The sequence below is a fragment of the Leptonychotes weddellii genome, chromosome 9 (assembly GCF_054177405.1).
Source record: "Leptonychotes weddellii isolate Sample4059 chromosome 9, ASM5417740v2, whole genome shotgun sequence".
Taxonomy (NCBI): Eukaryota; Metazoa; Chordata; class Mammalia; order Carnivora; family Phocidae; genus Leptonychotes; species Leptonychotes weddellii.
In genome coordinates, this window is record NC_138377.1 from 48,836,988 (window position 1) to 48,852,868 (window position 15,881).

General features: G+C 33.9%; 1 long non-coding RNA gene across 1 annotated transcript in view; it reads left to right on the top strand.

Annotated features, from left to right (window-relative positions):
- LOC115939837 (uncharacterized) overlaps positions 1-15,845 on the top strand; it is a 73,659-nt gene extending 57,814 nt beyond the window's left edge. Inside the window, exons 3-5 of the long non-coding RNA XR_004074612.2 lie at positions 9,863-10,040; positions 12,690-12,966; positions 14,282-15,845. This is a non-coding gene — a long non-coding RNA (uncharacterized LOC115939837). The remainder of the gene's footprint in view (positions 1-9,862; positions 10,041-12,689; positions 12,967-14,281) is intronic.
- Positions 15,846-15,881: the final 36 nt, after the last annotated feature.

Here is a 15,881-nt window from a genome sequence, read left to right on the forward strand (position 1 = left end):
GATGAGAGAGTTGTTGCTCTTCTTTTCTTCCATCTCCTGTTGAGTTTGTAGGTGTTCAGAATGGTTTGATCCCTATCCAGCTGAATTCCTGAGAGGAGACGAAATCCAGGTCTCCTACTCCTCTGCCATCTTGCTCCGCCCCCTGGAGGCATGCAATTTAATTGAAGCTTGTAGGTAACCTTCAATGTCTACTTACTTAAAGATGTCAGTTTTAACTAACAAATGCTATGTGATTTTTGTTATGCTAAATCTTTCCACAGAGAAAAGTTGAACAGGTGCCTATGTGATGTACACATTGCTATGGCTTTTTAGGTGAACATCTTTTTCTTCATGATTAGAGAAATTTTAAACAGTCTCATTATTATGGATTAAGAGTAAGATTTCTGGCTGGTTAAAATGGAGAAAAATCTCAAAATAAATTAGGGCTGTCGTTTGGTTTTTATATATTGGAAAAGTGGGAAAAAGCCCAGGTGCTTATATAATAAGAATATCTTGCCCATCAAGCAAGAACAGTTGTCTTCTGAAATTAGTAGAGTACAAACATGCACACGTGACATTCAAACACATGATCCTAAATCTGGGAGCTAAATTGTGTGATATTCTTAAGAATATTATATAAGAAGCACTTATTTTCTGTATTCCTTTTTATCCTTGTACCTTTTTGGTGGTGGTTTTTTTTGCAAACTATATCAGAATTATTAGGAAATAAGCAATTTATTCTTTAACAAGGGGTGAATGATCACTAACAATCAACACAATTCATAAATATGTTATTTTTATATAGCTTTGCCAATGAAATTTGCTTTAATGTTTTATAATGTAACAAATATATGATATCTTGGCATTGCTAATATGCTTCTGCACATAGGTACTTGATGATGCACATTTTAGAATGTAAAATCAAGAGTAAATATATGGAAAGGTGTACTTTTTTGTACTTTGTTTAAAACTCTCAAAATACACAGAATTGAAGTTTGAAATTGATATTAACATTCCTTCTTGTAAATTTCAACAAGAGAAAGCATTCTGGTTTAAAACAATGAAAACCAAACAGTAACATAACAGGAAAATTGCTCATAATATTTCTACATATGAATGCTTTTTTACAAAGAAAATATTGACATATCCAGATTAAAATGTTCTTGATTTAGATTGGGTAAAAAAGGAAAGCAAATTATTTTGATATATTTTGATACTCTGATTATTTATTCTCCTTTATATGTTCTTCTGACTCTAATGCTTTGTGTTTGGTTTTACTCCTTCCCCTGCTACTTGTACAGAGAGAAAATATTAGCTTTCCATAATTTTGTCACAGCAGAGGAGAGAAGCATTCACAAATGGATGTTTTGTGCACTGGTCCCTTATAATATCCTCTGTGGAGTGGCTGGTTTGAGCTGCTCCAAGGATAGAAAAAGCTGAGGCAAGACTGGTCCTTTCCTGGATGAGAGCCTGGAATTGCTGCTGGAGCCCTTGGCTGCTTTAACTCATGCTCTGGTCATTCACTTGGTTTGCTTAGGGCCCAGTAGACCTCCATAAAGCCCTCTGCAACATCTTACATTTCCTTTTCCCTATAAGCCTCTTTTATATTCTCTCTAGCCTCTGACCCAGGATTTCTGTGCTACATTCGCAGCTGTAGAATCACCTCATCTCCTGCTAGGGTTGGTGGTGGTGATTTAAGGACTTTTTCATCTTACTGACAGGCTTTTGATTAGGCTGACCTCTGTAGTCATCAAAGAGATGTAAGAAATCATGCATGCTGATGCACTACAAGCAAATTTAGTGAAGTTTAGGGCTATTGAATAATCCCTCTCTCTACATATTCACTCTGTTCTACCCTCTTTCCTTGTTGAGACCGCCTCATGTCAGTGCAAGGCTTCCCCATTGAGAGGTTTCCTCCCATGGTCCCAAATGGAAAGCAAGGCAGTAAGAGCTTGTCCTGGCATATCCCTCCACTTACCAATATATCAAATACCTTCTTGGATTTATCAGCATAGAGAGGGTTCCATCTTAATCTTAAGGTTTTCCTCTCCCACCTCAGATTCTTTTTTTGTTGTTGTTACTCTTCCTTCCACCAGCCCTGAGTCAGCAAAATTCTTAATTTACCATGTATCTTTAATTTCTTATTACACTATGAAGTTGTTTCTTATTTGGTAATCCATGTCTCACTCTTGATATGTTAATATATGTTAAAGGATAAATTGATGTTTTTCTTATTAAAAAGTTGACCAGGTTTTCCAGACTACTGTGTTGCTGCAAAATTAAGGCATCCAAATTTTATGTTTTTCATTATGTATTTTTGCCTTAGGAGTTCTGATTTCTCACCATGTCTCCTCCACCCCTAAAAGAGCACATTCCATTGTCTAGAGAGATAGAAACTTTGACCAAATACAATATTATGGACAGGAAGCTGCAAAAAGAGAGAATAAATTCAGATATTTCATGTCTTATTTACACATATGTCTACACAGATAGAATGCACTTGCCAAGGGGATTACTAATGTTAAGAATGATAATAAAGATCACAACCAGTTTTCCAGGAAACTAAAATGAATCTGGAACAAGATTCCTATTACGCATTCCAAATAGCTAGCTTGCAGTTCAGTGAGTTTCAGAAAAAGAGTAGCTCCTCTTTTTTTTCTATCAGTTTTTTATATACAAGACATAAAATATTAAATATGAAGAGTTAAGGTGCTAAAACCCACTCTTACCACTAATATTTTTCTAAGGTCATTTGTTTTTCATATCAGGAAAGTTATCATGACTTTTTTTTTCTGAGCATCTTCAACCATTGTTCTTTTGACATATTTCCAAGTATTCACCCATACAGTACACATTTCTCTGTGTGTACTGAAATTTTCTAAATGTCCTACAAAAGTATTAAGCATAATCATAAATAATGCAGTTCACCTTTGTCCAAGTATGTGACACAAAAACAATTGCTCTTTTTATTTGTTATTGCTTAGCAGGTTTATATGACATAGATTCAAGTATTTGTTCTAATACTATCTATTTGACTTTGAGCCACAGAAGTGAACCTCTTGGATCCTCAGTTACTTTACCATAAAATAATAATAATTACACTGCTATATCTTATATCTGATTGTTTCAAAATTATATGAAATGATGGATGCAGAGGACATTTTACTGTAACTGAGGATGTTTGGATAGTCTGTTGAATTGGATTTTCTTTTCTTTCATTATTAGTAACTGTTACTTGGAAGGAATACAACGTAGGACATTCCAGTTAAATTTATTTTAGTTATCTTAGACTTTTCATCCTCTTCTGTCTAGCTATTTTGTGGTACAGAGATTACACAGATATCCTGAAATAATTTCTCGTTTACTTACACTTGGCAAATATTATCAGCATTTACCCATGTAATTAGTGGCATTGCTGAGTATGAATTGAGAGGATTCTATAGCTAGAGACCTCCCTATAGTTTGATGATAACACATTTCTGGTAGCACTACTGATTGGTTTTCTTAACTATATTTAACTGAATTTTTGTACAGATATTATTATTTAAACCAGAAAAACAGAAAAGTGAGTGATATGAAAGAAGAAAAAGAAACAAGAAAATTAGTTTGCTCTTGTTTTTCCTTAATCCTACAGCTGTAGAAAAGTTAAAGTTGGAAGGGGAAGTATAATTAATGTGTAATTTACAGAAACCATTGGGGGGTGTTAACATTTAATAATTTGTAAGGATTAAGATATTAATTTTTTTAAATGTGGGGAGGCATGCAGTGAGGTTTCTGCTTTCAGCTCCAACACGTGAAGAGTTTAGAAGTTATCACTTTTATCCTAACAAGAAAAAGCTAGAAACATTAAAAATCAATGACTTTTCTTATGTCCTTTAAGTACTGAAATTTTCTAAATGTCCTACAAAAGTATTAAACATTATCATAAATAATGCAGTTCACCTTTGTCCAAGTATGTGACACAAAAACAATTGCTCTTTTTAATTGTTATTGCTTAGCAGGTTTATATGACATAGATTCAAGTATTTGTTCTGATACTATCTATTTGACTTTGAGCCACAGAAGTTAACCTCTTGGGTCCTCAGTTACTTTACCATAAAATAATAATAATTATACTGCTATATCTTATATGTGATTGTTTCAAAATTATATGAAATGATGGATGCAGAGGACATTTTACTGTAACTGAGGATGTTTGGATAGTCTGTTGAATTGGATTTTCTTTTCTTTCATTATTAGTAACTGTCAGGGCAAACAGTAAACAGGGCAAACTGTCAGCCAAAATCTAGAGATACAGATGAACATAGAAAATCAAAGCTGAAATCTTAGTAAAATTAAAAAAACAAGGATAAAAAGTGTTATATACCACACACAAGTAAGATCTATTTTATTAATGCAATTGTTTCAACATTAAAATGTAAGAAATGTAACCTAGGATATCAACCGGCTAAAAAAGAAAACCTATATGAATATATTGAGGCAGAAAAAGCATTTAACAAATTCCAATACCGATTCATGATAAACACTCTGCAAAGTTGGAATAGAGGTTAACTCCCTCAAATTGGTAAAGTCCATCTACCAAAACACTACAGATACCATTATAGTTTGAGTTGACAGACTGGAGAATTTTTATTAAATTTAGAAGGAATGCAAGGATATTTTCTCTAACCAGTTCTCATAAATATTGTACTAAAAGCACTAGAAATTACACAGATTGGAAAAAGAAATAATTGTTTTGTAGATGACATGATTATCTATGTAGAAAACTCCCAAAGAATCTTCCTGCCCAAAAGAAAGAAACCTGAAACTAATAAGTCAACTTTGCAAGTTACAGCACACAAAATCAATATATAAAGTCATTACTTTTTATATATACCAGTATTGAACAATTGAAAATTTAAAACATTATATAAAATACTAATAAAATACTGAGGTATAAATCTAAAAGAAATATGTACATGATATATATGATAAAATCTATAAAACACATAAAAGTAATAAAGAATTGGGACTTGATATTATAAAATATCAGTCTTTCCTAATTTGACTGATACAGTGAACTCATTATCAGTCAAGGTCCAAGTGACCTATTTTGTAGACATTTACAGACTCATTCTAAAATGTACAAGGAGGGCACCTGGGTTAAGCATCTGACTCGATTTGGGCTCAGGTCACGATCTCAGTGTTGTGAGATCGAGCCCTGCCTTGGCTCTGCACCGAGCATGGAGCCTGCTTAAGATTCTCTCTCCCTCTCTCCCTCTAACCCTACAACCTCAAAAAAAAAAAAAAAAAATGTACAAAGAAAAAGATCTAGGATAGCTAACATGACAGTAAACAACAAAATTGAAGAACTCATGATACCAGATTTCAAGACCTACTATAAAGTTACAGTGTACAGACAATGTGGTATTAGCAAAATGACAGACATCTAGAGCAATGGAACAGACTAGAAAGCCAAGAAATAAGATTGTAATGATAGACAAGTGACACTATGAAATTGTCACAATTCATAGGATGTTACAGCACAAAGAATGAACCTTAATATATGCAAATTTAAAAATTTACTTAGGAGACTGAGATATCACAGGATGGAATGCATTCTTGACAAATGAACCTAACTGTTTTACAAATGTATGAAACAACCTCACTGAAGGTATGAGAGAAGATGCTGATCTAAGTAACTTTGGAAACGAACAGAGTCTGTAAGACTAAGGGAAACAAGAACTGAATATAAGCACTGTACTGCAGTTGATAAAATTGTTTCCCATAGGGATATTGATTAACAATTCTGAAAATACTGTAAAGTAAAAGAATCATAGATAGTGGAGGCCAGTTCTTTCAGTGTTGGAGTCTGAGGTTACAAACAAGGGTATAAGCCACAGATGATCCATGTGCTAAAGGATTAGAGGTCAAGACATTATTATGAATCTATGTTTAATTTATTATCAATACAGATAAAGACAAATACACATATTTCATATATATGTGTGTATTTATACTCATGGGTTAGTGTGCACATACATATCTCTTTTACTTGTCAATTGAGAGGACCTAGAACCAATGGCCCCTAGTAGTAATGAACATATCTGTTTGCAGACTTTGGTTTCTAATACCTTTTTTCAATTAAAGGAGCCACAGCTGTTTGAAGAAATAGCTGATTCTCATAATAAAGTAATATGCCAGATGAGCCTGAGACACCTTGTAGTATCAAAAAATAAAAACATGATGAAAAACGGAAAACACACACACATACACAATGATGGGGGCATATAAAAGGGACCAACTAAACTCTCAATTACCAAAGCTAAAACAATCAATAAAGCAGGTATTATTTGGTATAACCTAAAATAATAAATTGACACCTATGGGTCCAGAATTATTTAAATAGATGATTGAATAAATAACTATTCAGGAAAGATAGACAAATATTTTGTGCAAAAGAATTCTAAATAATTCATGTAGGTACTCCACCTTCATGATGGTGATGCTTGACTCTCCACTTCCTAAATATGGGTTGTGCACAGGAACTTCTTTCAAGAGTACAGTGTGGAAAGGAGAAAAAGTAACTTCATTATGTTGAAGCTTAACAAATACTATCTGAGTCAGGTCACCAAAATTAACATCAACAGTGATTTCATATTAATAGTGTGTACCACCCCTAATATGATGTGACCAAAAAACAACACTTTCCCTCTGTTAGCCCTCTGTTATCTCTCAAAAGAACAAAAACAAAAAAAACAAAAACAAACCCTAGTCTAATCATGAGTAAAACAGAAAAAAATTAAGAGTGGGGCATCCAACAAAATACCTGACCAACATTTCTCAAAACTGTTAAGCTCTTCAAAAACAAGTGAAGTCTGAGAAAATGTCAGCCAATAGGAAACCAAAGAGACATACAACTAAATGTAACATGGTATCCTGCATGAGATCGGGATCCTAGAACAGAAAAAAAAGAACATTGGACTAAAAACTAAGGAAATCTAATTAAAGTATGGACTTTAGTTAATAATGTATCAATACTGGTTCATTTGTTATGTCAAATATACTACACTAATATAAAACATTAATAGGAGAAACTGGGTATGAGTATGTGAGAACTTTCTGCATGTCTTCACAACTTTTCTAGAAATTCAAATCTATTCTAAATAAAATATTTACTTAAAAATTAAACTTAAAAAAGGAAAAAAAAGAAACACAGCTTATCCTTTCAGGCAGAGATAATGGACAGATATGACTTTCATTCCTGAAAACTTACTGAACCTAAAGTGTAAAAATAGACAAGAATCAACTTATAACAACAGATTTCTTCAAATGATAAATTAGATGGAGCATATTTATTGGATGGAATTTATAGAAAACTACTGTTTAATGTAAGCTATGAGGGTGTGTAATAGAAGTTGTAATGCAGTCCTCCCCTCTACCCTAAAGTGCTCTCGGCTCTGTTTCAGCAAGTATAAAATTGTGTAAGGGTAAAAATTAGGATTGAAAACAGCTCACCCGCAATTCCTTTCTTCCATGGATTCATTATGAAGAATTGAGGCAATTAGCATTTACATCAAGGAAAAATAGCAACCCATTTTTCTTTAATAAACTCGAGTAAAGAGTCTGGAGAATTCTAAGGAGCTGGTATGTATTTTGTTTCCTAGGGAAAGACCTTTCTCATTCTGGCCCACTTCCTTACAGAAGCCTCTCAACAAAGGCATCATAAAGTGAAGTCTAAGAATGAACATATCCCATTCTATCACGGATTGAGATCCCTGTCAAATTCTTACCTATAGTAATTAATGACTATTGTAAATTTCTGTCTTTATTCTCCAATTTTCAAGAAGCAAATGATAAGATTGCAGTTTGTCAACTTCTTGTGCTTGAAAATTGTCCCTGTAACTAGTTGTAGAGAATAAGCAGCCACTTCCAGGTTAGGGCATTTAACTGTTGACAGAGTCTCGTATTCTTTTTGCCATGAGGACCAATACAAATCCAAATAGTGAATGCTCTGGCAGCAGAGGTCCCAAAGTGAGAGTAATTTAAAACAGAGGATAGATCTAAATCCTATATGGAAATTCAACATGAAGAAAAAATAAACTTGTGTGTCAAGCCACTTAAAATTAAGGGGTTGTGGGCGCCTGGGTGGCTCAGTCGTTAAGCGTCTGCCTTCGGCTCAGGTCATGATCCCAGAGTCCTGGGATCGAGTCCCACATCGGGCTCCCTGCTCTGCGGGAAGCCTGCTTCTCCCTCTCCCACTCCCCCTGCTTGTGTTCCTGCTCTCGCTATGTCACTCTCTGTCAAAAAAATAAATAAAATCTTTAAAAAAAAAAAATTAAGGGGTTGTTAGTACAGCATAATTTAGCTTATTCCTTTATGCAACATCTACTAGAAAAATATATCAAGAAATAATCCTACTGACCAGTCAGCACAGGAAGCCCAACCAATTATCCATTCCTTCTTTCTTTCTTTCTTTTCTTTCTTTCTTTCTTTCTTTCTTTCTTTCTTTCTTTCTTTCTTTCCTTCCTTCTTTCTTTCTTTCTCTTTCTTTCCTTTTTTTTTTTTAAGATTTATTTATTTATTTGAGAGAAGGGGGGAGAGAGTGCCAGCCTACGCACCCGCATGAACGGGGTAGGTGGGGAGGGACAAAGGGAGACAATCTCAAGCAGACTCCCTGCTGAGCGCAGAGCCTGATTCTGACTCTGGAATCCATCTTGCAACCCTGAGACCATGACCTGTACTAAAATCAAGAGTTGGATGCTTAACCAACTGAGCCACCCAGGCGCCCCCATTCCTTCTTTCTTAAATATAAATTGTCAATAACAATAATTTGTCGTATGTTAAAAAAAAAAAACCTAAAGGAAGATATTTTCAAAAATAACGTAATTAATTTAGTAAGCATTGTAAGAAATGGAGAGAAAAACAATACAAATAAAAGCCCCTAAGAAATATACTAAAAAACATCAGAGAAATTGCATCCTTAAAATAACAAAAATGATGCTATTAAAAAGAACATAAAGAATATGAAAGAGCCCTTTGAGATTAAAACTATGATCACCACCCCCCATCACCAACAAAAAATATTGGAAACCTTAAAAATATGTTCAGATGATCTTACAACTTATCTAGCAAATGTGGCAAAGGAATTAAAAATATGAGAAACGTTCAGAGACAAAGATGTTCAATCTACATTTGATCATTATAATAATATCCAGAAATCTCAGGAGTCTCTTTTTACATTAAAATTGCATTTCAAATCTAAGAGTTTTACTCTCTTCAACTTTAATAACTCTTAGCTTGCTCAGTACTATTTTTTGACATTGACAGATTTTTCTATTTCTTTTTTTTTATTTTTAATAATACATGTCTACTTGGTTTGGAAAAGATGCTTATAAGCATGAACAAATATGTCCTCCATGGAATCCAAGATAAAAAGACACAAGTATTTTTTCTTTCTTTCTTTAACCAGTTTTAAAATAATGCCAGATTAAAAAAAAAAAATAGTAAAAGGTAAAGAAAAAGGAAGGACATGCAAGATAAAATTCTTGTTCTCCTTAAATTATGAAATTACAATTATATGAAACTTACTTGACTAATAAAATTTACCAAATATATTGACTTGGCAAATTCAAAACAAAGCTTATTTATAGGAAGGAATATATATACCTGAGCAATGGACCTAAAACAATTGCATCTTTATTCCCTTTATCTAAATTAAATCATTTATAGTCAAATGAGTAGTTGTAACTCCAAATATATTTTCCACATGTGACTCATCTCTGAGAATGTTATGCCTGATATAAATTCTACTTCTAGAAATCAGGAAAATGGTGACATAATTGTAACAAGAGTGGCCATAATATGGATGCTGTACTGAACACATTTTAATATTGAAAGACAGGTACTAGAAGGCTCATTGAGATTTCCTGTGGTTTATGACCCAAGTTGACAACTGTGACTTCTTCTTTGTGGCGTTCTGATGGTTATGTCATATAAGAAGCACCTTATATCATTTGAGGAGCTGCTGACACAGAGCACTGGTTTGATGGATGACCTGAGCTGCCACTATTCCCTCAAAGGTAAGCAGCAAGTTTTACAGGAAATTATTGGAGGAAGATAGAGTGAGGGAGAAAAAGAGAAAGTAATGTGCATTACATGAGACTGACAAAATGATTTGCTTACAGTTCCAAGCTGACATAGCTGAGAACAGCAGTGAGGGAAAAATGCCTCATCAATATTTAAATAGCTGATCATATAACCAGCCTGACAGTCCATTTGTAAGTGCAAATTATAAAGCAAAACTGTAAGCTATGGGGGCCATTCTGACCTAACTTACACTATTCATATTTTAGGTTTGCATAAATACAAAATAAGTAAAATCATACAACTCCTTCTTTATACCAGTGATTCTCCAAGTGTGGTCCCTAGAAGTGGCATTATTGGTGATAACTTGGTAGAAGTGCAAATTTTCAGACCCCACTCCAGACCTACTGAATCAAAAACTCTAGGGTGGGCCTAGCAATCTGTGTTTTAGATTAAAACCTCTTAGACTGGTTTTTATTCTTATCCATCCTCCTAAACCACAGTTATATGGCATCGTACTTCTGACTTAGTAATTATCCCTTTTACAAGTGAAGACACACTCACCTTTTCCCCAGAAAGAAAGGCACATAGTTCCATTTGCTAATCCTCCCAGGTGATTCTGATGCAGGTTTGCTATCCTGAAATTCCCAAACATGTAATAGCTATGTGTACACATCTTTAATTTCCTTTAAAGGATTTGTATAACATAATTCATTTATAAGGAGAAAAAATAGCACTGGCAAGATTAAATTAATCCAACTCTACTGTATGTGTATGCACAAGCATACACATGATATGCAATGCTGCTAGTAATTGTTTTAGCAATATAGTTATCACATTGGAAATATGATCATAGAGCCACAGATTGGAAAATTACTTAGAAAACACATACTGTGTTTAGAGTAGATTAACTTCTCCATAATCAAGATGATAATCCATTCAATAAAATGCCTTGCATGTGTTTATCCAATTTGCAATTTAGCATTCCCGGTAATAGAATGTTCACTACTTTGTAAGGCAGCTCTGTTGATTGTTAGCCAATGGTCCAGTGGCCCAGTGGTGGGGAAAACAAAAGTCAAAGTCAGTTACATTACAAAACACAGGTGGAGCTTTAAAGGCATCTGAGAACTATGGAAGGAATGGCAACAAGATAAATAAAAATTCCAGAAGCAGAACCATTCTTAGGTGAGCAGAGAATTACCAGCAAAAACTTTCCTTTAGGGCATCTGATGATTCAGGTGGAGAATTCTGGGCCTCTGGTAGAGAAAAGAAAGACCAGTAGAGCTTTCAGTAGTTCTTCTAGATTGAGAAACTAGAAGGTGCCTGAAATGTACGGCCAGTTTTCCCACAGAATAATGCTAAGTTCTGAGCAGTGTAGAGAATGGGCAGGTAGGCTAGAAGCTTCTACAAGGCAAGGTAAACTTTTCTGCAGTCTTTCAGTGTTAGAGGGGAGCAGAATAGGCAGTTTTCTTCAAGCATTATACTGGCTTTCCAGTATTACTGAGTTTTCTTCAGGAAAACAGAAAACAATTCAGGAACATCTAGGAGAAACAGATTTCATATGGTGAATTAGAGGCTTATAAAATTGTTAAAAGAGCTGGAGGAATAAAGGTTAGAGACACACTCGATAGTGTTTAGGAAATCAAAAGTATGAAATTGCTGGGAGTTGCCTCCAGTGATCCCAGCTGCCTATAGCAAAAAATGTCTAGTTCAAGGGAAAACGACACAGAGGCTCCTGGCAAAACCTTCTGCCATGTGCCAAAACCCATTCACCAGAGTACCACTGCTAGAACTATACTGGCTTCTCTTTATGCAGTACATTCCACATATGCTTCTTGTTGGTAAGTCCTTGTAACTATACTGGCAAAAGGGGCTTGAAAATTAGTTTCTAGTCTTCCAGCCGCTATGATACTGGGGAGGGCCTAGAAAGGAACAAGAATGGTGTTGAAATGTAAACAGACTTTCTAGTACTATCTACCTCTTAGACGGGTTTTCATTCTTATCCATCCTCCTTAAACCACAATTAGATAGAATCATACTTCTGCCTTAAAAGATGTAATTATCCCTTTTGCAAAAGAAGACACACTCACCTTTTCCCCAAAGAGGAAAGGCACACAGTTCCACTCACCAGTATTTTGCTTAGCTATCCCTGTAACTTGTATCCATTTTGGGATGGTGTAATTTTTCTTCTAGTGCATCCATAATCTCACTGGCATATTATATAATCTAATGACCAAGTAAATACATTAAAATGAATTATATATACTAAATATTATTTTTATTATAACTGTAATATATAGTAAGATATACAATGCAACCATAACTAATAACCTTTATATAAAATAGTAGAGATAGAAGATAGAGGAAAAGGGTTAATGAACATAAATATGTCCATAACCAAGCAAGGAAAACAATGTGTATTTGCTCTAGCCCTCATTTCCATAGTTCATAAGGTATTTATATCTCCTACTGTTTTTAATACCTATTCCATAGTCTCTTTCTCCTCAACCAGAAATGCCTGGGTGTGTTTTTAACTTAGCAGGACATTCCAAGTTCATCTTTGAATAGTATGAATGAGCCCTTAGTGCTCCTGCTTGTGTTTGTTTGGTTTGCCAATTTTTTTTTTTTTTTTTACCACTTGACAGAGATATAGCTCCTGAGAATGGATGCATGGCCAGTGAATTTTTGGAACTTCTCCATCATCCTGGTCATTGGTATCACCTGCCCTCCAGGAAGCTGAGAGGTTTGTGAAGTATCAATAGGCCAATGATCTCCCAATTACAGAATCCAACTGCTTCAACTCTAGCAAGGTCTAGCTGCTGTTGGATGAGGACTGACCAATTGTGTGGTGGGGCTCAGGAAGCACCATCCTCCCTGCCCCCATCTAGCATTGTACCTTCTCCTTAGAACACCTAACTAAAGGTACTGGAAGTCTTAAAAAATCCAATTATTTGAATCTTGTGTGTCTGCAAAGTTCATATGTAATTGTTGGAGAACCTGGAAAAATCATAACTGTTCCACATTCAGTCTCTTTTTGAAGCATCTAGAAAGTGACCTCCCTGATTCTTAGTGACTTTGCAGCCTCACCAACATTGAAAACTCAGTTCACCTATCCATTTACTTCTTAACTTTGGTGACCTGGAATTATAGACACACTCAAGCAAGAACAATGTGGGCTTTCACAATAGTTAGTGCTTACATATTTTAAGTCCAGATTCTCTAAAACTAGTTTCCAGATTGACCCTAACCCTTAGGAGAGCTATCCCTGTACTCCTACTTTCCACCTAGATTTCATCAGGTCTTAGGGCTTTGCTTGGACCCTATCTAATGTACCCAGCTGCTGGTTGGATCAGTAGTGGGTGATTAACTGGAGGCAGTAGTGGACAGGAAGGAGATCACATTGATGTGGACATCGTCCTAAAACTACTCTTAATTGTAACTGAATCATTCAAATTGAGTCAATCAAAATTACAATTAAGAGCAGTAACTCAAAGAATTGAGTCATTCAAATTTCTATATGTTTTGAATATTCATTAAAAATAAAATAAAATTATATCCAAGTAATTGACTACCTAGAAAGTGTTTCAAATAATTCAGAAAACAAGCTGTACAGTGATTTTTTTTAAATACCCTAAATAATTATTTTAAGTAGCTCAAAATATTATTTATCTGACATATACTGGGATTTTAGAAACTACATAAATCCTTTTAGTAATAACTAAATTTAACTTCCTTAACTCAGGTCAGTTATGCTCTATGACCTTTTTCTATGGTGGATTTCAAAATAAGCTATTATAAAATATATTGATAGATATACATCTGGATTCTATGTTTCACCCTATCATAATTCCTTTATCCTACAGTAAAGAAGTGGTATATTAAAAATCAAGATATTTAAATCTTAGCATAAATGAAAACTTCAAAATTAAATATATTGGTCTAGTGAACAAAATAATGGTTGAAAACTAATTTAAGAAAAGCTAAACTTCAAGTCAAGTATGATAGTATGATTGCTGTATTTCCATTTTAAATGTTAATGCACATTGTTATACTTAAAAGTGCTTAGTATTAAAATGATCTTCACTCTGATTATGGGACAAATTTTACAATCATATATTTTATTGCTATGGATGTCATGTTATCTTCTTAGTGAATGGAAGAGAATATCTTTGTAAAAAGAGATGTACCTTTACTGAAGCTTGTTTATTTTCTTTCTTCTTTTTTTTTTTTCCTTCAGAATATTGCTGCTTGATTAAAAAAACAAAAACAAAAACAAACAAAACCCCTTGTCCTCTGTATGGAGTGAAGCGCTGGTTCTCAGTGGAAATAGCATGCTTGCTAAAGAAGTAATAAGAAGCCAAAGGTGGAAGGTAGGTAGAAATAAAAAGGAAAAAAATAAAGTAGTGGTTTGGAAGAAGGCTTGGGACCTGCAATTACCACTTTCTACTGAAAAGTTCGTTGCATGTAGTAAGACCTCTCCTATGAATCGTCATCCCTAATCTAAATTTCTTCCCAATCAAAGTATGCCTTCAGTTTGTATTTCTTTTAGAAAACAGTGTTGAGGCTAAGTTTTCTGTCAAGTTTGCATTAGATTTTACAAAGGCTACCCACTCTATATCTGAGTCACAAATTTGTTTTTTTAGGAAAGTGAAAATTGCATTTCAAAATAAAGAATAAACAAACAAGCAAACAAACAAATATAAGTAGCCTTTTGATATCTAAGACGCACAGAGAGAAGATAGAGCATTAACACAGATATATGATGATCAATCTAATAATGAGATATCAATACATTTGTCAAATTCCAAGCACGTATTATACCTCTGGTGTTAGAAAATAACTGACAGTTGTGGAAATTAAATTTCTCTGGAAATCAAAAGTTCTGGGTTCAGATTTTGAACACATACTAGCTCTGTGACTATAGGCAAACAGCATGTTTCTGAGTTCTTCACAAAATTGCAATAATTATACAAGCCATGTATTCCTCTCAGGGTCATTTTGAGAAATAAATGATAAAATGATATCTGAAATTACTTGGCAAAACTAAAAACACCTTTTGGTATGGAATTCTTAGAGAAAGTGATATTGTACAGCGTATGTGAGATGTAACAATTAGGAAAAATTACACAAACACTATGTTTTAGAATCAAATGTTATGTGTTTTAGCTTCATTACTTTGTGCTTTTCTAGAAAGTGAAAAGTGTCTGCCAACAAAAAATAGTGAAAAAAAACATGGAATTTGAAATAGACAGTTCTAGAATTGACATATTTTTTTCTTCAACAATAATTTGATGGCTAAGCTTGCATTTTATTATTGGTGAAATATGGGGGAGCACATGAAACTCGTGATGAATAGTGTTAAAATGCATAAAGTACTAATAGAACTTCTAGCCCATTGGATGGATTCAACAGATTTCAGTTATTATTATTTGCCTAGTAAATAAAATTTGTAAAGGTCATCCTAAGAAAATTAGTAATCAAAATAAGATTGTGAAAAATGATAGCATTAAAATTATTAAAATTATTAATAAGTGCATCATAAATTAAAATTTATGTAACAAAAATCTGCTGTACCAATCACATATTTTGATCTAATTTTAAAAGAAGTGTTAACAGAAAATTTGTGGACATAACAGTTGCAAGTTGCATCAGTACTAGTAGTAATAAAGTTATTTCTCATTCAACAAAATTTATTATAATTGTTGTTGAAAAATTATTTTTGTTCCTAATTTAGATTGGTCTTTCTCTAAAGTAGTCTGATTTGGAGAACTGTACTTTCTAAAGGATCAGTCAGCATCTTCACTGTGAAATTGTAAAACAAATACTGTCCAATAGCT